At 39.6% G+C, this 21,123-nt stretch overlaps 1 pseudogene; it reads left to right on the top strand.

Annotated features, from left to right (window-relative positions):
* The first annotated feature begins 815 nt into the window (after positions 1-815).
* On the top strand, positions 816-20,869 carry LOC122747501 (annotated as a pseudogene).
* The last annotated feature ends 254 nt before the right edge of the window (positions 20,870-21,123 follow it).

Below are 21,123 nucleotides of genomic sequence, written 5' to 3'. Positions count from 1 at the left end.
ACAAGTTGCTCTCTGTAGCAGTGCAGGGAGAGCCCATGTTGCCCCAGAGCTGTCGAACTAAGTTAGCCTCAAGCTGCCTACAAAACTCACCAACCAGATTAAAACATAATTGGAAAATATTTAGCAAAATAAAAAAATACAATATGATATAGTTAATTACTTAGTTATAGTTAATATAGTTATTCAGTAATATAGTAACTTATAGTTAATAATTACTGGTTTTTTAAGTCAATATGTTACCCACAGGGATCCATTTCTCTCTGGGTTAACACGCTTGCTCGATATCAAATGAACTCACAGGTCAGGACCAAAGAAAATTAATGGATTATTGAAGTCTTGTTAATTAAATATTAAAATGATTGCACAGTGTTTAGTATATGCTTTAGTTAATGTATCTTCTTACACATTTAGGTTTATATTTCCTGATTATCCCTGTCATTCTAACATTTGAGAGTTGTTTTTTGGTTTGGTTTTGGTTTTTTTGTGGGGCAACGAGGGTTAAGTGACTTGCTCAGGGTCAAGTGTCTGAGGTCGGATTTGAACTCAGGTCCTCCTGAATCTAGGGCCAGTGCTTCCACTCACTGCACCACATAGCTGCCCTGGAGAGGTGGTTTTAAAGAACTTATAGACTGGGAACCAACTATTCAACTAAATTGGAAGTGCCTTAAGGAAACAGATTGTGCCTCATTCATCTTTGTATCCTCAAGAGTAATTGGCACGGTGCCTTTGCACATCAGTATCACCTTAAAAAGGGATTGTTGAATGGATGAATGAAAACAGCCTTGAGCCACTGTGAACCACTCATCTGTTTCTACATGCGTAAACTCGGCCATAATACAAGTACATCTTGTGTCATACATGCCCACGTCACAATCAGCTTTGTTCCTGCAGGTATTTTCAGATTTTATGCAAGATTGGACACTGCTATAAGGAAGAGAGATTAACTTTGAAGCTGGTGATCAGGAACTGAGGTGGTAGGTCCCCTTGGAAATCATCAGACCCAAAGGAAAACTCTTATGATAACTGAACTACCTTCAAATTAGTATTCCTATAAAACAAATATGGAGGGGGGAAGGTGTGTATGCCAGGGAAAGGACTTCCATTGAAATAACAGGGGGAGGGGGCACTAGGTGGCACAGTGTGGATAGAGCACCGACCCTGGATTCAGGAGGAGCTGAGTTCAAATCCGGCCTCAGACACTTGACACTTACTAGCTGTGTGACCCTGGGCAAGTCACTTAACCCTTATTGCCCTGCAAAAAAAAGAGGAAAAAAAAAGAAAGAATGGGGGAGCGGGAATAACTTGGGAAATACATTTAAATCCTCAGGGCTGTTAAAAACAACATAAAGTTTTGAGACTCTAGAGCAGGTCACATAGCTTTGGTGAAGAACATTCTCCACAGGCACGCACAGACACTCAATCTATCAAACAGAGATAAATATTTTCTTTCCTTCCAGTTCTAAAATAGACCCAGATGCTTAAGTCCAAAAGATCTATGGTTCATTTCTTATTTTAATCTTCCTGCTAATGAATAACTCCCTTTGGCTTATACCACAATAGTCAAACAAGTAGCTTAAAGGATACAAAATTGAATTACTAGTCTATTCTTATTAAAAAAATAATTCAGGGGCAGCTAGGTGGCACAGTGGATAGAGAGCACCAGCCCTGGATTCAGGAGGACCTGGGTTCAGATCCAGCCTCAGACACTTGACACTTACTGGCTGTGTGACCCTGGGCAAGTCACTTAACCCCAGTTGCCTCACACACAAAAAAAATAATAATTCATATATATGTATATATATATATAAAGAAATGTAGATTTAGCTTTTCAAAATGGTGTTGCTGAAGCATCAGTCCTTATGGATATCCTCACATCTGTAAGGAATCTAAGATAAAACTTAAATAAAAGGCTGTTCAGGGATGGCACCAGGGTCTTTCAATTTTTAGTCATGGACATTTTCCACTAGACACCCCCCCACACAGGGCTGGGGAGGGGGGGAGAAAGACTCTTGCAATATATTTTCCCCATTCATATTTATATTGTCAGTTGCTCCTTAAGTCTCTTACCAAAAGCCCTATCTTTGTTGCATTCACAACATTGATTCTATTAGAGGAAAGAAGCTGTGTCAACACTCTGAGCCCCGCTATTCAGAAATTGTTTCTTACCAGCCTGTTACTCTCTCTGTTTCTAGAAAAAGAAAATCAAGCTATTCATTGTCAATTCTTTTTCTTGAGGAAACAGGGCACATTATGAAGCCTTTTACAAATACTTGCTTTCCACCAAACATATGTGATATAATAAAAAAAAAAAAAGGGAGTTCACATCTTTCCCAGGGTTACTGCCTAGATGAAAAGGTGATATTTATTGGTGATTGTCCTATGATCTTGGGGCCCCATTAGGGACACCAGTGGCCTTTGTAGCAGCACTAACCTGGGAGTCATAAAATCTAGGTTCAAATCCCACCTCAGACATGTATGTCCTATTTGATCTTGGCCAGTCATTTACCCTTCTTTTGTCCTAGTTTCCTCAATTGTAACATGAGGGAACTCGCCTCTTACCTCAATAGGTCCAGGATCTGTGATTCCTAGTGTGGGAATTCCTTCCCATCTGCAATGTGATAAATCAAATTTCCTTCACCTGAGGTCTGTGAACTTGATTTTTAAATATTTTTATATCTGTAGCACTTAGCACAATTCTTGGCACATCGTAGGCACTTAATAAATGCTAGTTGACTGTTTAAATGTAAATGGTTTTCTTTGTAATATGTATTTTATGCATTTAAAAACATTATTCTGAAAAGGGGTTCATGGGCTTCTTCAGGTTCCCAGAAAGATCCACAAAACAAGTTAAGAATCTTGGTAGTAATCTATCCCTACCTCCCCCACCCCCCTTCCCCCGGCAATGAGGGTTAAGTGACTTGCCCAGGGTCACACAGCTAGTAAGTGTCAAGTGTCTGAGGCCAGATTTGAACTTACGTCCTCCTGAATCCAGGGCCAGTGCTTTATCCACTGGGTCACCTAGCTGCCCTCCCGATAGTAATCTTTTTTTTTTTTAGTGAGGCATTTGGGGTTAAGTGACTTGCCCAGGGTCACACCGCTAGTAAGTGTTAAGTGTCTGAGGTCGGATTTGAACTCAGGTACTCCTGACTCCAGGGCCAGTGCTTTATCCACTGCACCACCTAGCTGCCCCCCCCCCCCCGTAGTAATCTTAAAGATAGGGGTGTGAGACTTGTCCCAAGCCACACAATTAAAATTTGAACCTTAGTCTTCCTGGCTCCAGGCCCAACATTGGGCCACTGGGTTTCTCTTTGTTGTGTCCTATAAAAGTCCCAAATCTCTCTACCAATGCAAGCCAGAGTATGTGTCTTTTCTGTATTTTGCCTACAAAGGCATTTTTTAAATTTGTTTTGTGCAGAGCAGGGCAGAGTAGTATTGTGTTGGTGGCAGTATCAGCAGCAGCAGATAAGCTAATCTTTCAATGGGCTGACCACAGTGCTTAACACACAGACCGTGAAACAGGTTATTTAATGCTGGCTACTAGCAGGAATGAGGCCTGGCTCATGGCTGCCCTGACCTCCCTCATCCTTATCTCACATAGACCTGAAAGTCAATTGAGGTTCCAAAGACAGTAACTGGCCCTGTCCTCAACAGCACTTTGGAGATTTAGGGGGAGAAAGAGCCCCGATAAAGCACAGAGAGAGGCTAGGGACTCAAAGCTTTCTGGGTGTGTTTTCTGCCTTGTCCCAGCCCAGATTTCTCAAGATGAGTAAACACATCCATAGCCAGTGCTGCAGGGCTATCCCTCTTCAGCTGTTAGAATGGAATCCATCTGGCCCAACATTCCTCCAGTGGGCTGCTGCCGCTGTTGGGCCCAGCCTGCATTTCAGATGGTCTCACAGAAATAGGTCGGGAGCCCGGGAGGGGGCACTTCTGGCCCTGCTCTGGGTGGTTCAAACCAGCCGAGGGTGTGAGGAAGGAGAAGACTATTTGGGAGTCTACTGAAGGAATTCTGTCTCTAGAGGCCTAGAAGCATGTGTGTGTGTGCGAGTGCGCTCAGATGCTTTAGCGTCAATACCTCTCTGGGATAAAGAGATTCTGAGTTACCAAGGAAGACAAGGGAAGAGGAACTTTCATCAAAGGGAAATAGAACTGCTGGACCTTGGAAAATATTTATAATTCAGGAAGAATTAGCCCACTCTGACACATATTGGCTCTGCGCAAGTCAACTAACCTTTCATTGTTCTAAGCTACTCTCTAAGATTCTTATTCTAAGACTCTCAGAGAAGGTGCTAATTTGCATTGGTAGAGGGAGTTTCTTCTTATGGGAGTTCCCTATACCAAAGAAATCACAAATCAATTCTTTATCTAATTCAAGAAGAAACCACAGAGGGCAAAGATCTACAGAAACCCTTTAATCAGTTTTTAAATGTTGCTTCCATGTCTCTGGTCTCCAATAATCCACACCAATAATAAATACACAGAATGCTAAAGCAATGAGCCACTTCCTTGATGTAGTGCCCAGGGTCTAAGTATCCCTTCCCAAATGAGAAAACTGTATAAGCAGCATTTCGGAAGGGCTACTCACAATTTTAATTTAGTAGAGAGGGCTTAAGGAAGCCACAGGATTAGAGCTAGTAAAGAGGGTGGGGAGAGATGAATGGGGTGAGGAGGGGGTGGAGAAAGATGTTTTCTGAATCACTGATCCAGGACCAAAATTGAGGGGGCAGCTGACTGGAAGCTGCCACAGAATTCCTGAGAGCAGCTGAGACAGCTGGGGAGAAGGTCTAGGACCTTCAATTTGGACTCAGTTAAACCCTTTAAGGGGGCAATGTTTAGCTCTAAGGAAGGAGTGCAAATAAACATTTAAGAAACAAGCTGGGTTTACAGACAACATGGCAAAGCAGAAAGAGGATTGGATTTGGAATTAGCCTGGGTTAAAATCCCAGCCCTGCCACTAACTAACCACCTGTATGACATTAGGCAGGTCACTTCACCACACTGTGCCTCAGTGTCCTCATCTGTAAAATGAGGGAGCTGGACTAGATGAACCTAACAGCTCTTCTACCTTTAAATCTAGGTTCCTATGTACATACACACACACACACACACACACACACACACACACACACACAAACACACACACAGAGTCAGTCAGTCAGTGTACCAGGGGACTGGTTCCCAACCAGTCATTTGCCTGATTTTCCTGAAGTTACTTGATAAAATGATTGGTTAGTGTGTGTGTGTGTGTCTGTGTGTGTGTGTTTGTGTGTGTCTGTGTGTGTGTGTTTGTGTGTGTCTGTGTGTGTATTTTAATGGCCATAGTTAGACTCTCTTTTGCTTCTCACCATCCACCTCTGCCCCTTAGAATCTCTCATTTCCTTCAAATTTTAGCTCAAACACCACCCCCTCCATAAGGTCTTTCTTGATCCTCATTCCCAACGTCTAGTGCTTCCCTCTCAAAAATGTATCTGTTTATTTTATATATAATTATTTTACATATTTAAGTATGTATACTTGTCCTCCCCTAGAACCAGGAAGTACAACTCTGAACATGTTCTGTGGGATGGTACTCTATGAATTTGGATGCTTATTGTGCTGAGTCTTCACTTCTCCCCACAGTTCCCAAAGAAAAATCTTTCTTTTTCTACCATTTGTGGAAATAAATCTAAGAAAAGGCATAGATGGTATCAGAAAGTCTAATAGGTCGTACTAGCACACAGTTGGGGTGCCATGATGCAAAGGCATTATTGTGTCGTGTATGTGGCATCAGACTTGGAATGAGAAAGATCTGGGTTCACATCCTGTCTTAGATACTTACTAGCTTTATCACTCTGAGCAAGTCACTTAAATTCTGTCCTTCATTTTTCTATTCTGTAAAATGACAGCTTTCACAGTCCATTCCAGCTCTAATTCTATGATTGCGATGGCTTATAATAACAAGACCTCAGTCAAGGACCTGCGCCATCTTTTATCCTTGAATCCCTTGACTCCTTCTTCTATCACCATTTCTACCTTGCCAGTTGAATCATCTGCCACCATTCATTTTCTCTGTTCCTGTTCTTGTTTAGCTAACCAATGAAGTCTCTGTTATAAAATTTCTCTCTCCAAAATGTTCTCTCTACAAGGGATGGACTTAAACTTTTTCCATTCTCAAGCCCTTTTCACCCAAGAAATTTTTACTAGATCCTGGGTATATAGGTATTTTACCACACACACATTTCTCTCAGCTGATGACCTCACTTTTTTTTTGGTAGTAAACATTTTTATTTATAGTTTTTGGTTCCAATTTTTATCTCTCTTTCCCTCCCCTCCTCCCTCCCTGAGGCACCAAGCAATCAGATATGGTTATACATGTATGATTATGTAAAACATTACCATATTTGTCATTTTGTACAAGAAAACTTGATTAAAAGGAAAAAATGAAAGAGAGTGAAAAATAGCTTGCTTCTGTCTGTTCCATCAACATCAGTTCTTTCTTTGGAGATGGATGGTATGTTTCATCAATAGTCCTTTGGGATTGTCTTGGATCATTGTATTGTTGAGAATAATCAAGTCATTCACAGTTCTTCATCAAACAATATTGTTGTCTCTGTGTGCAATGTTCTCTTGGTTCTGCTCACTTCACAATACCTCATTTCATGCATGTCTTTCCAGGCCTTTCTGAAGTCATCCTTCTTATGACTTCAATTTTTACTTTACTAAGAAAATAGAGACACTCCATCATGAGCTCTCTCATTTCTATCCTACATCTCAGAGTCTTTTATATATTCACAGTTGCTCTCCCTCCTTGATGCTAACTTTATGCTATGAGTTGACCCTATTGACAAGACTTGCTTCTCGACTTGTTCCTTTGATCCCTTCATGTCTTCCAGGGGTTTGTTCCAAAGGGGATTCTATCTATCTCTCTTCAGTTTCTTCCTATCTACTAATTCCTTCCCCGTTTCCTATATGGGTATGCCTAGGATTTTCCCATCCTTAAAAACACAAAAAACCAAAACCAAAACCTTCACTTCAACTTTCTAGTTCCTAAAGTCCAATATTTCCCTCCCTTTAACTGCTAGAACTCTAAAAGAAGTAATATACACTTCCTCATCACCACTCTCACTTCTCATCCCCTAGCACCTAGCTTATTAAACTGTGGGTCTTGACCCCTTAAGGAGTCAAGTAACAATGTGGGGGTCAAAAAAAATTTGGCAACAATAAAATACCTATATACCCAGGATCTAGTAAAAATTTCTCAGGTAAAAAGGGGTTGAGAATGGAAAAAGTTTAAGTCCTGTCCTAGCAATCTCATTTCCAAATCTTTGACTCCACAGTATCTGCTTTCTCGAAAGTTACCAGTGATTTCTTAACTGTTGGTTCCAATGGACTCCACAACTTGGTAGTTAAAAATCAAAAACAGCAACCAATTCATATCACATACACAAAAAGGGAAATAAGAAAGAATTATGGGGAAAAGGATAATGTGATTGCTAGTATGTTAGTCTATAAACATCTTTTAGGGGACAGTTGTTTTTTGTTGTTGGTTTTTTCCTGGTTTGGCCTATGATTTTTATCACTTTATCATCTATCTCTCACCCCCTTCAATGTAGGTATCCCCCAAGGTTCTTTCCTGGGTTCCAGTCTCTTCCCATACTCTCTCTTTTTTATCTCATCCACTCACATAAATTAATTTATCAAATCAATGTAGACTAAATCTGTAGATCCAGCATTAATGTTTCTCAATTCAGTTCAATTTAATGAGCTTCTTAGTGCCTCCACTGCCTAGTGGAGAACAAAAACAAAAATGGAACAGTACTTGACTTCAGGGAGCTTACATTTTGCTGGGGGAACATAACAAATACACAAATAAGTAAAGTACAAGGAAAATTTAGGCAGGGGACAGAAGGAACAACTGGGGAGAATCAGAGAAGGCTTCAGGAAGGAAGTGGTAGCTGAACTGAGCTTTGAAGGAGGGTCAAAATTCCCATGTAAAGAGGAAAGAGAACATTTTAGGCATGGAGAATGACTTGTCTAGATGCATGAAGGTAGGAAATAGTTGTTATTGTTTGTCCTTCATCTCAAAGAGGACCATGACATCAGGAATGATGTCATGACTTGCAGTGAATTGGATTTAAGTGAGGGGGTGGGGCTGTGCAAGGACACCAACCTCACTCTCTCCTCCAGAGCCATCTGGGTCCATTGGCAAGATATGTGTCAGAAAAATTGGAGATGGCCCCAGATGTTTAAGGCAATTGGGGTTAAGTGACTGGCCTAGGGTCACACAGCTAGTAAGTGTCTGAGCTGAGATAGGAAAATAGGTAGGAAATAAGTGTAAGTAAGGCAAAAAAGTACATAGGATCCATATTTTAGAGAACCCTAAATCCCATTTTAAAGAATTTGAATTTTATCTTGTGAACAATGGAGAGCCACAGAAGGGTTTTTGAATAGGGAGTAACAGGTCAGAACTTTTGCCAGTAAAAAAAAAAAATTATTTTAGCATCTTTTTGGATGATGTATTGGAAAGGGGAGAGATTACTTGTGAATACTGTAGAAATGGATTTTGTTCAGGTACAATAGCTCTTGAAATTTCTTTAAACTTTGAGATGCTGTGATTCTGACTAGAAGGAGGGAGGCCAACAATGAGACAATTGTAATAATCCAAATAAAAGATTAATGAATTAAGGTGATAACTTTGAGTCAGAAAAGAAGAATTGATGCAAGAAATGTGGAAGTAGAATAGGTAAGTCTTGGAAACTTACTAGATATAGGGAGTAGGAGGGATGATTATGACAGAGAGCAGAGTCAAGTATGACTGTGAGGTGATAAACTTGAGAGCGTAGGAAAAAGTTAGTGACCTCAACAGAAATAGGAACATTTAAAGGAAAGGCAGATTCAGGGAGAAAGAGGTTGAGTTCTCTTTTGAATATATTGAATTTAATCCTTTACCTCCTTCAAGACTCAGGGTTGGTTTGATTCACATTTCTCTTATTATTAGGAATTTGGAGTATTGTCATTCATGGTTGTGATTTAAAAGTCTCATCTTTGTGGGTTCCTTTTTTTTTTTAAATAGTTCTCTGAAACTATAGAAAGCTGCCTTTCTTTTCTTCTATCAAAGCCAATATCCCATATTCTATCTACAACTATTTTCCAGTTTCTGGCCTGAGGATGCTTTCTACGGACAGCTTAACTCCTAGCCCATTCATAGATCTGGAATGATTAATACCCACAGGGTGCAATTAAAATTTCATACCTTTGTCATCTAGATTGCTACTCTAAATTCACAGCACACTGAGTCATGCTCCAGTTGTCTTCCCCTCCTAAGGGAAGTAATCTTTTCCTAGAGTTTTGCAATATCTCAAGATATTAAATATACATTAATTAAGAAATAATTTCCACCTACAATAGAAGATAAATCAAATCACCAGCATAGGGGTCGCACTGAGGGGGAGTAACTGACTTTTACTTTGGTTTTTGTTTGTTTGTTTGTTTTTGGGGGGGGGGTTGCTGGGCAATGGGGGTTAAGTGACTTGCCCAGGGTCACACAGCTAGTAAGTGTCAAGTGTCTGAGGTCAGATTTGAACTCAGGTACTCCTGAATTCAGGGCCGGTGCTTTACCACTGCGCCATCTAGCTGCCCTTTTACTTTGTAAATAAAGCTGTCAGGCATAGTTCCTGCTAAGGTTCAGGTGTGCAGTACTAGGCAGCTCACAGTTTGGGAATGTAGATATTATTATCCCCAAGTTTCAGATTTGTTAACTTAGTGTAAGACCTGGAAGTCAAACCCAGGTTTCCTGATTACAAGTTTAATCATCGGGACAGCTAGGTGGCACAGTGGATTGAGCATTGGCCCTGGATTTAGGAGGTCCTGAGTTGAGATCCGGCCTCAGACACTTGACACTTGCTAGCTGTGTGACCCTAGACAAGTCACTTAACCCCAATTGCTTCACAAAAAGAAAAAGAAAAAAAATCAAGTTCAATCATCTTTCCACTATAGTGATGTGAGGTGGCTTGTTTTTAGACAAACTGACATATTAAAGGCAAGCATATTAGTAAGTCAATAAATATTAATTGCATGCCTCTCGTGTGCCAGCCACTGTGCTAAGGGCTGGGAAATACAAAGAAAACCAAAAAGCAGTCCTTGCCCTCAAGGAGCTCACAATCTAATGGAGAAAACAACAAGCAAGCCGAAGTGTACAAGCAAGTTCTGTATAGGATAAATGGGAAATAATTAGTGGAAGGAAGAAACTAAATTTAAGAGGGATTGGGAAGGGCTTCTTGTAGAAAGTGGGGTTTTAGTTGGGACTTGAAGGAAGCCAGAAAAGGCAGTACAAAGAGATGAGAAAGGAGAACATTCTAGGCATAGGGAGACAGATAGAGAAAATGCCCAGAGGACGGAGAGAGAGAATTTGGAAGAAAGAAAGAAGGAAACAAACAAACAAAGAAGGAAGGAAGAAGGAAGGAATATATATATATATATATATATATATATATATATATATATATATATACATATATATATACAGAGAGAAATTAATTGATAATGTCTCCTCTTTCTAGGATCTTTCTTTTTTCTTTTAAAATTTTTTTTTCTGGGGTCTTTCTATACAAAATGTTTTTTCTCTTTCCCCTATAGAATCCCTGAGTTAGTATTCATTTATAGAATCCTATAAATATTTCACAAAAGGGCTTTTGATCTTCACTTGAGACAATAACCCAAAAGCCAACCTCCTGGCACTGATAAGCAATTTTTGCCTGTTTTAGAGGCAAGACTTCCAAAGAAGACTCATGCCCATCTTAATTGTTTACTATAGCTCTATCTATATATCTATATCTTCAATATCTATATCTATATCCTGTGGCTTTTACACTGGAAACTAGCCAAGAATATCATCATCTAATTCTCCAATTGTATATTCATGGATGTGCCTACATGGGCCCAAATCATCTAGGATCATAGATTAAAGCCACATCCCCTTTGCTAGCTAATTTCAAATACCTTGGGAAACATTCAAATCAGATAGGTTTATTACCCTCAATCAATTACTGGAATCAAAGATCATATAGCATAGATCTGGAAACAGAACAGATAATAACCACCAATCACCCAAAAGGAGGGACCATTCCTAATACACATCAAAGATGGGAATTTTGCTTCACAAAAACATAAAGATGGGGAGCCATTGCTGTAGATGCCATGCCACCATCATCACCCTCTTCATCTGGATGCATATTTGAAGCACCACAGCATCCCACTCCTATCTCTAGCTGGCTGTAAGAATGTCCTTTAATAAATCTCTTTTGAATACATCTTTTGTAGAATTTCTCCTCCTCCTCTCCCTACTGTAAAGACTATATAATCACTTTTCCAAAGATATCTTTGACATGAAAAGGAAGAATGGAAATGTGTGGGAGAAATTAATCAAGAGACTTTTTTTTTTAGTGAAGCAATGGGGGAAAGTGACTTGCCCAGGGTCACACAGCTAATAAGTGTCAAGTGTCTGAGGCTGGATTTGAACTCAGGTCCTCCTGCATCTAAGGCCAGTGCTTTATCCACTGCACCAAGAGACATTTTAAAACTCCTGGAATTCACAAAGAGCCATTATTGAAATTGCTGTAAAAAGTGGCCCTAATTAAATACAAATGACTAGGATAGCCTTATTGGACTGATCTAACATACAGGCTGGGGATCTCTTCTGGGTGCAACATAAGTGATGGAAAGGTAAGTGATGGAAATTTAAGCAGAAACTGAGACTTTCCCCCCCAACTCTAGGTCCCACACACAGATGAAATTTTGTTGGCAAAGACTTTTTTTGGGGGGGGGGCAGGGCAATGAGGGTTAAGTGACTTGTCCAGGGTCACACAGCTAGTGTCAAGTGTCTGAAGCCGAATTTGAACTCAGGTCCTCCTGAATCCAGGGACAGTGCTTTATCCACTGTGCCACCTAGCTGCTCCCGTTGATGAGCTCCTTTTTGAAGAAGCACCTCAATCCATCCTTCATTCCTCTTCCAGTTCTGCTTCTGACCCTCTGGATTTTACCATGGTGTACAGATACCATCCCTTGCCTCACCTCTCCCATTAGAATGTATGCTCCTTGAGGGGAGGAACTATCTTTGGTTTTGCTTTCATTTCTTTTTTTAAATTAATAAAGTATTTTATTTTTTCCCGTTACATGTAAAGATAGTTCTCAACTTTTGTTTATACAAGCTTTCCAATTTCAGATTTTTCTCCCTCCCTCCCCTCCCCCCCTCCCCTAGACAGCAGGTAATCTGACATAGGTTTTATATATATATATGTATACACATAATAACATTAAACATATTTCTGCATTAGTCATGTTATAAGAGAAAAATCAGAGCAATAAGGAAAAACCTCAAAATAGAAAAACATCAGCACCAAAAACAAAAGAAATAGTATGGTTCATTCAGCATCTATACTCCACAGTTCTTTTTTTTTTCCTGGATTTGGAGATCCTCTTCTATCATGAGTTCCCTGGAACTCTTCTGAACCATTGCATTGGTGAGAAGAATATAGTCCATCACAGTAGATCAACACTCAGTATTGATGATACTGTGTACAATGTTCTTCTGGTTCTGCTCATCTCACTCATCATCAGCCCATGCAAGACCCTCCAGGTTTCTCTGAACTCCTCCTGCTCATCATTTCTTACAGCACAATAGTATTCCATTGTATTCATATACCACAACTTGTCCAGCCATTCCCCAATTGATGGGCATCCCCTCATCTTCCAATTCCTTGCCACCACATAAAGAGCAGGTTTTGCTTTCATTTCTATCTCCAACACTTAGCATATTATCTAGCACCTAGCAATTACTTGCTAAATACTTGTTGACTGTTAACTGACTATAAGGGGATCAGGGAAGGTGTTATGCAGGAAATGGCATTTGAACTGAAGTTTGAAGGAAATTAAGTATTCCAAGAGGTGGTGGTGGGAAGGGAGAGCATTCCAAGCATGGGAGACTGTGAGTTCAAAGGCACAGAGATGGGAGATAGTGCCCATGTTTGAGGAACAACAACAAGGCCAGTTTAGTTGAAGAGGACTTAAAATGCCCACCTGGAATTGCATAGTCTAGGGCTTGGAAATCCATTAAAAAGGATTAAAATAACTAAGGGAGTGCTCAAGGAAAAAACTTATGTCAGGTATAGATCTACCCCTCTCTCATAAAAGCCATTGTGGTTTACATTTTAAGGGGCTGAAGGGTCTGCCTGCAAGAGAATAAACATTACCCAGAATTCCCATGGCTTTGACCATGAAGGATTTTCACAGAAAAGCCAAGCCATCCACTAGACAATGACTGGAATCAGGACAGAGTACTCTTCAAAATTCCATTCTGGACCATTCAATCATGTATCAGAGTGATGCTGGCCTGAAACTATTGTTCACCTGAAGATTATAATTGATAGGAGAAATGGGGAGGAAGGACAAAGGAGACTTATTGACCAAGTATATGTGAGAGAAGGATGAGTTGACACCTGCCAGAGTCAAAGAGCAATTGGTGCAATTACCTTAGTCATATCTGGAATCCCTTTGCTACTATCCCCACTCACTCTATTTCTGGAGGAGGGAAGCTGCTTTCCATTTACCTGTCTGCCAAACATTTTATCTTTTACTCTCTAATTCTGTGGGCAGAGGGGTATGGAAGGTAGATAGTTGTTTTTTGTGCCATTCTTGGCTGCGAGCCAAAATAAGTTGGTATTTGAAGTTTATTTCTTTAATTGCTTAATTTCACCTTTATGCTATTTGCCATAGTTATTTAAAATTAGGTGGTCATTTACTATGAGTTTATTAGGCAATGGATGCTTGGAGTGGGATAGAGAAAAGGGGAAGCCAAAGCCCAACGAGAAGAGGAGATTTAGATTTTTTTAAATTATTTATTTATTTATTTAGAATTTTCCCCAAGTTACATGTAAAAAAGACAACAAATTTTTTTTCACATCGGTTTTTTAAAACTCTGTGTTCCAAATTTTCTTCCTCAATCCCTCCTCATCCCTCCCTAAGAAATCAAGCAATTCAATACAAGTTATACATGTATGCTCATACAAAACAGATTTAGATTTTTTTTTAACAACACAATCTTCATGGAGAATCAACAAGGGAGAGTGAATTCATTAACAAAAATAATTTTCTAGAGTGTTTATCCATAAGGATATGCTGAGGTGATAGACCTTTTCCTTTTTAAATTTTTTTTTTAAGTGAGGCAATTGGGGTTAAGTGACTTGCCCAGGGTCACACAGCTAGTAAGTGTTAAGTGTCTGAGGCCGGATTTGAACTCAGGTACTCCTGACTCCAGGGCCAGTGCTCTATCCACTGCGCCACCTAGCTGCCCCGACCTTTTCCCTTTGATAGAGAAATACAGAAACCAATAAATGAGCCAAAAAGCCACAGGTTATAAAGTTTGGAGCCATGTATCTGAGGGCACCTTGGCACAGCAGAAGTGGCTCCAAGGTCATTGAGGTTCCTGAGTGCACATGTAGATGCATATGTGTGCATGTACACAAACACACACACATACACACACATGCAAACAGGGTCCCACTTTTTCCTGGGTTCCCATTCCCGTTTGATACATGTCACTGTGCTATATGGGGACATTTGCAATCTGATGTGACTCACAAGAAACACCCAGAAAAGCATCTAATTAGTCACAACTGACTTGTACATGTTGTAAACATTAACTCATTACTACAAAAAACAGAGATGTCTCAGTAATTGCTTAAAATTATCATTTGATATCCAAAGTTTTGATGTTCAGTTTGGTTAAATTCAACCAACATTTATTTCTGAAGTAGCTGCTAAGTTGGACTCTGTGCCAGACACTGGAGATACAAAGGTAGGAAACATCCCAGTCCACACTATATCTTTGTTAAAAGCAATTAGATGAAAAAATTGTTAAACTCAATCTCAATTTACCCAACCCCCAACAAAAGGCATTTGTGTGTTAGGCCTTTGAAAAATTACAAAAATGTAGAGACCGACAATGGACAATTGCCGTAGACTTTACTAGAGTATGAATGCAAAGAAAGAGAAATGCTCTGCATTATAACTCCAAAGAAACAGATAGTTCATTTAGCAGCTATCTACACATTACCATCTCCCAGGCAGCTGGAGAGGACAAAAACCCAGCTACAAAAGGCTGGAATTTGTATTCATCTGGAGCTCCACTGGATTGCATTTTAATTTCATCACTTTGGGCAAGTTCTGTCTCGTGAACCAAATAAAGAATCATGAATCATTCAGGTCATGCCCCTTCCAAGGACAAAATGGCCTGAAGGTCTCTTTGGGCTTGAAATACTATGATTCCATGAACTAGCAGAGACTTACTCAATGTTTGCTAAGTTGAAGTGAACACCTGAGCTTCCTGCAAGTTTCTCCAAAGGATGAGAGGGGACCAGATAAAACATTGCTTAATTCTGCTTTGTTGAAGAATGTGGTTGGGCCAGATTTCTGCAAAAGTCAGTACTTTCAGTACCAGCCTTTGAGTAGAGTCTCAAAAGCAATGACTTTTGTCTGAGAAGGTTTCAAAATTGTTGCCTGTCCTTCGTTCTCAAATAGGGCCATGACATCTGGAAGTGATATCATGACTTGCAGTAAATTAGATTTAGTGAAGCAGGGCTGTGCAAAGTCACCAGCCTCACTTTCTCCTCTGGAGCCATCTGGGTCCAGTGGCAAGATACACATCAGGATGACTGGAGATACCCCTGGATGTTTGAGGCAATCCGGGTTAAGTAACTTACCCAGGGTCACACAGCTAGAAAGTATCAAGTGTCTGAGGCTGGATTTGAACTCAGGTCCTCCTGACTCCAGGGCCAGTGTTTTATCCACGGTGTCACCTAGCTGTCCTGCTTTTAAAGTAAAAGTTAGAGGAAGGCCCATCCTTTCTGATGTCTTTACAGAAATAAATACATTTTCTTAGAAAACAGAAGAGAAAATATAGATATAATTCTGGAAGAGATATAGACACTACATCACTGATGCAAAACAGACAGAAGCAAGAAGGAAGAATAAAGTTAGACTTGCTAGAGGAGATTGCTAGCAGAAAAGTATACCTGTATTTGCAATAAAGTTTTCATGAAAGGAACCACATACTCAAATAAACATTAATCAAATAGCATTCTGTAAAAATGAACACAAATACAAGAGCAAATTAAGAGAGCAAATGAATAACTGACATTTCTATGTAATGTTAAGGTTTTCAAAGTACTTTACATACATTGTCTCATTTTGTCCTTGCAGTAATCCTACATGGAAAGAACTACAGGAACTTTCCGCATTTACAGAAGTAACTGAGAATAAGCCAGTGAGCCCAGCCCTTGTGAGCAGGCATTAGCATGCTTCACTGATGCAAGTCCCTAAGTGGAAGAGGCTGGGGAACCCGATTCTGGGGGAATTGTGATGATATGGGATTGGAGGGATTTGTAGCATGTGCAGATATTCTGTAACTGGTTCTGTTCTGCTAACCCTAGTAGCAGCCTCTTTGATTGGCTGAAGAGCCAGAAGTAGGGAGCACTCAAAAGGCATTAGTCTTTTGGAAATTATCCCTTGTTTAGCTAAATCTTTCTGCTGTCACTAGTCTAGTGATAGTGAGAAACAAATCTATAAGGGAGAGAGGCCTTGGGCCTTCCTGCTCTGAAGCTGACATGTGGCCTGTGATGATGGACTTCCAGTCTTTCCCTTGGCATTTGTTCTTTCATTTTAGGTGGAGAGTAGAGGCTAAAACCTTGTGAGTTTTGAAAGGTGTGGAAGTTGAGTCCATGAAAGGCTTTGAAGCAAGTTGATTCATCCCTGAGACCCAGAAGAAATAGAGTGGTACAACTGTAATAGACTTGATTCTTCTCAGCAATACAATGGTCCAAGATAGTTCCAAAGGACTCGCAATGGAAAATCTTGTAAAAATGAATGCTGAAAGCCCTAGGACATTCATAATAATAACAACAATAATTATTATATGGCATGTACACATGCTTCTGATGACTTGTTTGTGTGGTGGTGCTGAGAAACTATAAGATGGAAACTGCACAGTGGGACAGGGGACAGCCTAGTAAGTGGCTCCTTCCCCCAAGACCCAGGATAGCTGAAAAGAGTCCTCCTTTGTTGGTTCTGAGATCCTAGGTCTGGAAGTCATCCCTGAGGTAACTAGGGTGGGGGAAGGGAGCAGTATGAGGGCATTCACTTCTGTAAGTCCCAGAATAAGTGCTAATGCTAGTCATGGAATGTAGGGTCTGAGAACCAGAACAATGCTATAGGAAAGCATGGAGGCTCCTCTATACAATTGTGTGTGGTAAATTACAAAAGATGCAAAATATTTGGCTGAACGCTTTCTTTTTAAATTTATATTTTACTGCACATTTCCCCTCATCTTTAATCAATAAAGAACAAATTGTACATAAAAAAAGAATGGTAAAAATTATCTTTGACATATAATTGGGGAGAAAAAAATACTATTATACAAAAATTAGAATTGGTTAAATGGAAGCTAATGGCTCCATGATACATCAATAAATAATAAAGCAAAACCAAAAGAATGAAAAAATAGAAGAAAATATTAAATATCTCTAACTGACCTGGGAAATACATCAAGGAGAGATAATTTAAGAACTATTGAACTATCTGAAAGCCATGATTAAAAAAAAAAGAACCTAGAAATTATATTTCAAGAAATCATCAAGGAAAACTGCCCCAATATCTTAGCTTCAAAGGACAAAATAGAAATTGAAAGAATCTACTGATTACCTTTGGAAAAAAATCCTAAAATGAGAAGTCCCAGGAATATTATAGTTAAATTCCAGAGCTTCCAAGTCAAGCAGCCAGAAGGAAAAAAATTCAAATATCATGGAGCAACAGTCAGAATCACACAAGATTTAGCAGCTTTCATGTTAAAAGAGCAAAAAATATAATATTCTGGAAAGCAAAGAAGCAAAGATTACAACCAAGAATAACTTACCCAGCAAAACTGAATATAATCCTTTTGGGGTAGGGGGTGGTAGATATTTAATGAAATAGAAAAAATGCTCTAAATCACTATTGATTAGAGAAATACAAATTAAAACAACTCTGAGGTACTACCTCACACTTATCAGAAATGACAAATACTAGAGAGGATAAGGAAAATAGGTATAATAATAAACTGTTGGTAGAATTGTGAATTGGTCCAACCATTCTAAAGAACAATTTGGAACTATCCTCAAAAGACTATAAAAACTGGGCATACTCTTTGACGCAGAAATACCACTACTAAGTGTGCACCCCAAAGAGATCAAAGAGAAAGGAAAAGGACCTATATCTACAAATATATTTATAGCAGCTCTTTTTGTAGTGACAAAGAACTGGAAATTGAAGAGATACTCAGCATTTGGGAAATAGCTGAATAAGTTGAGAATATGATTGTGATGGAGTACTTTTGTGCTATAAGAAAGGATAGGAGGGGTGGTTTCAGAAAAAAAAACATGGCAAGATCTCTATGAACTGATGCAAAGTGAAGTGAGAAGAACTGGGAGATTATTATGTATAATAACAAGAATGTTGTAATGTTGATCAACTGTGAAAGACTCTTATCAATATAATGATCTGAGATACTTCCAAATGACTCATGGTGAAAAAAACCCTATCCACCTCCAGAGAAACAATTGTTGAACTCTGAGTGCAAATTCAGGTATAAGTTTCTTGCTTTCTTTTTTAAAACATTTTTATGATATGGCTAATATAGAAATGTAATTTTCATATGTATAATCAATTGATATCAATTTACTTGCCTTCTCAGTGGATGAAAGAAGGGAAGGAGAGAATTCAAAACTCAACATTTAAAAAGAAAACAATACTAAAAAATAAATAATAATTTTTTTTGGTGAGGCAATTGGGGTTAAGTGACTTGCCCAGGGTCACACAGCTACTAAATGTCAAGTGTCTGAGGTCAGATTTGAACTCAGGTACTCCTGAATCCAGGGCCAGTGCTTTATTCACTGTGCCCGTGCCACCTAGCTGCTCCAATAAATAATAATTTTTTAAAAGAGTTGGACAAAATGGGTATGCATGAATAGGGAAAAATCTGCATCATTTGGAAGAATTTTCAAATGAATTGGATCATAGGTCCACTCAAGTAAAGAAGAGTGTCCTAGGGGCAGCTAGGTGGTTCAGGATAAAGCACCAGTCCTGGATTCAAGAGGACCTGAGTTCAAATCCGGCCTCAGACATTTGACACTTACTAGCTGTGTGACCCTGGGCAAGTCACTTAACCCTCATTGCCCCGCCAAAAAAAAAAAAATTTAATTAAAAAAAGAAGAGTGTCCCGAATATAAATGCAAAATCCTGGGGTTTTTTTTTTAAATCAATGCCATAATACAGCACAAGGAATACATGGCTAAACAACTAAAGTGTAAGGCTTTTAATGTCAGAAAAATCAATTTAAGACAACAATGTGATAGGATAGCCAACAAAGTTCATTCTACCTTGGTTTGTGTAGCACCCACTCTCGGCTACCCCAGCCCAACTCAGACTCACTACCCTCCTCTTCCCTTTCCCACCCTTCACACCAGCCTTTTGCCAAAATCCATTACCTAGTTTATAGTCTAGCCTTCAGATATTGAAAATGGGAAGTATATTGAATAATCACTATAAGCTAGAGTGGAGTCTCTAACCAAGAGGGCCAAGCCCTGGATTGGAAAAGCCTTTGACTGGAACGAGGTAAATCCTTATCTCTTAGTTACCTCTAGCATTGATACAACCTGTACTATCTGGGGTCTGGATATTGGTCAGGTTCAAGTGAATCTAGGATCTGGCCATATGAAGACTCAGCTGACGGCACATGACAAAGAGGTCTATGACATTGCATTTAGTCGGAATAGGGTTGGAGAAGCAGGGACATGTTTACTTCAGTGGGTGCAGTGGGTTCTGTATGTATCTCTGCCACCGAGAACACAGTACCATCATTTTTTTTTCATAAAAGTATTTTATTATTTTCCAGTTACATGTAGAAATAGTTTTCAACATTTGTTTTTATAAGATTTCTAGTTTTAAATTTTTTCCCTCCCCCCCTTCCTTCCCCCCTCCCCAAGACAGCAGGCAATCTGATATAGCTTATATATGTATAATCACATTAAACATATTTCTGCATTAGTCATGCTGTGAAAGAAAAATCAGAGCAAAAAGGAAAAACCTCAAAAAACAAAAACAATAGAAATAGTATGGTTCAATCTGCATCTAGATTCCATAGTTCTCTTTTTCTGGATTTGGAGAGCATTTTCCATCATGAGTCCTTTGGAACCATTGTATTGCTGAGAAGAGTCAAGTCTATCACGGTTGATCAACACACAATGTTGTTGATACTGTGTACAATGTTCTCCTGGTTCTGCTTGTCTCACTCAGCATCAGTTTATGTAAGTCCTTCCAGGTTTCTCTGAAATCCACCTGCTCATCATTTCTTACAGTGCAATAGTATCGCATTATATTCATATACCACAACTTGTTCAGCCATTCCCCAATTGATGGGCATAGTTCCATCATGAAGACCCACAGCATCATCCCTTGCTACGTCTCTGCTAGAAGCAGAACGCTAATTATCTAGCCACAATGGTCATGGATGCAGGTGATAATTTTGGACGTATGAGTTCCCTGAACCCCTGTTGCCCAGTTAAACAACCACCAAGCATGTGTCAGTGGAGTTGCCTGGGTCCCACATTCATCTTGATATGTCTGTACTGTAGGGGATGACCACTTCAAGCTCTCATCTGGGATATCCAGCAAATAGCCTGAGCCACTGAAGATGCTATCTTAGCCTATAAAACAGAAGGTGAAATCAGCAATGTATGGTGGGCATCAATTCAATGTGACTGAAAAAGCCATCTGCTACAACTGTCTGGAGATACTAAGAGTTTAATGCTATTGAGAGTCCATGCCAAATAGGCAGGGACTATCTTTTCTGCCCCATCCCTATCCCCAAAATAAGAACAAGTTTCCAGGGGTTGATATGTTTTTTGTTGCTTACCATCCACTGTTCCCAGAAGTTGCTCTAGGAGTTTGACACTCTCCCTTGGGGCAGCTAGGTGGCACAGTGGATAAAGCACCAGCCCTGGATTTCAGAGGACCTGAGTTCAAATCTGGCCTCAGACACTTGACACTTACTAGCTGTGT

The sequence above is a fragment of the Dromiciops gliroides genome, chromosome 1, assembly GCF_019393635.1.
Source record: "Dromiciops gliroides isolate mDroGli1 chromosome 1, mDroGli1.pri, whole genome shotgun sequence".
Lineage (NCBI taxonomy): Eukaryota > Metazoa > Chordata > Mammalia > Microbiotheria > Microbiotheriidae > Dromiciops > Dromiciops gliroides.
The sequence above is the reverse complement of the archived record's forward strand: the minus strand, read 5'-3'. Positions and strand labels throughout refer to the sequence as shown.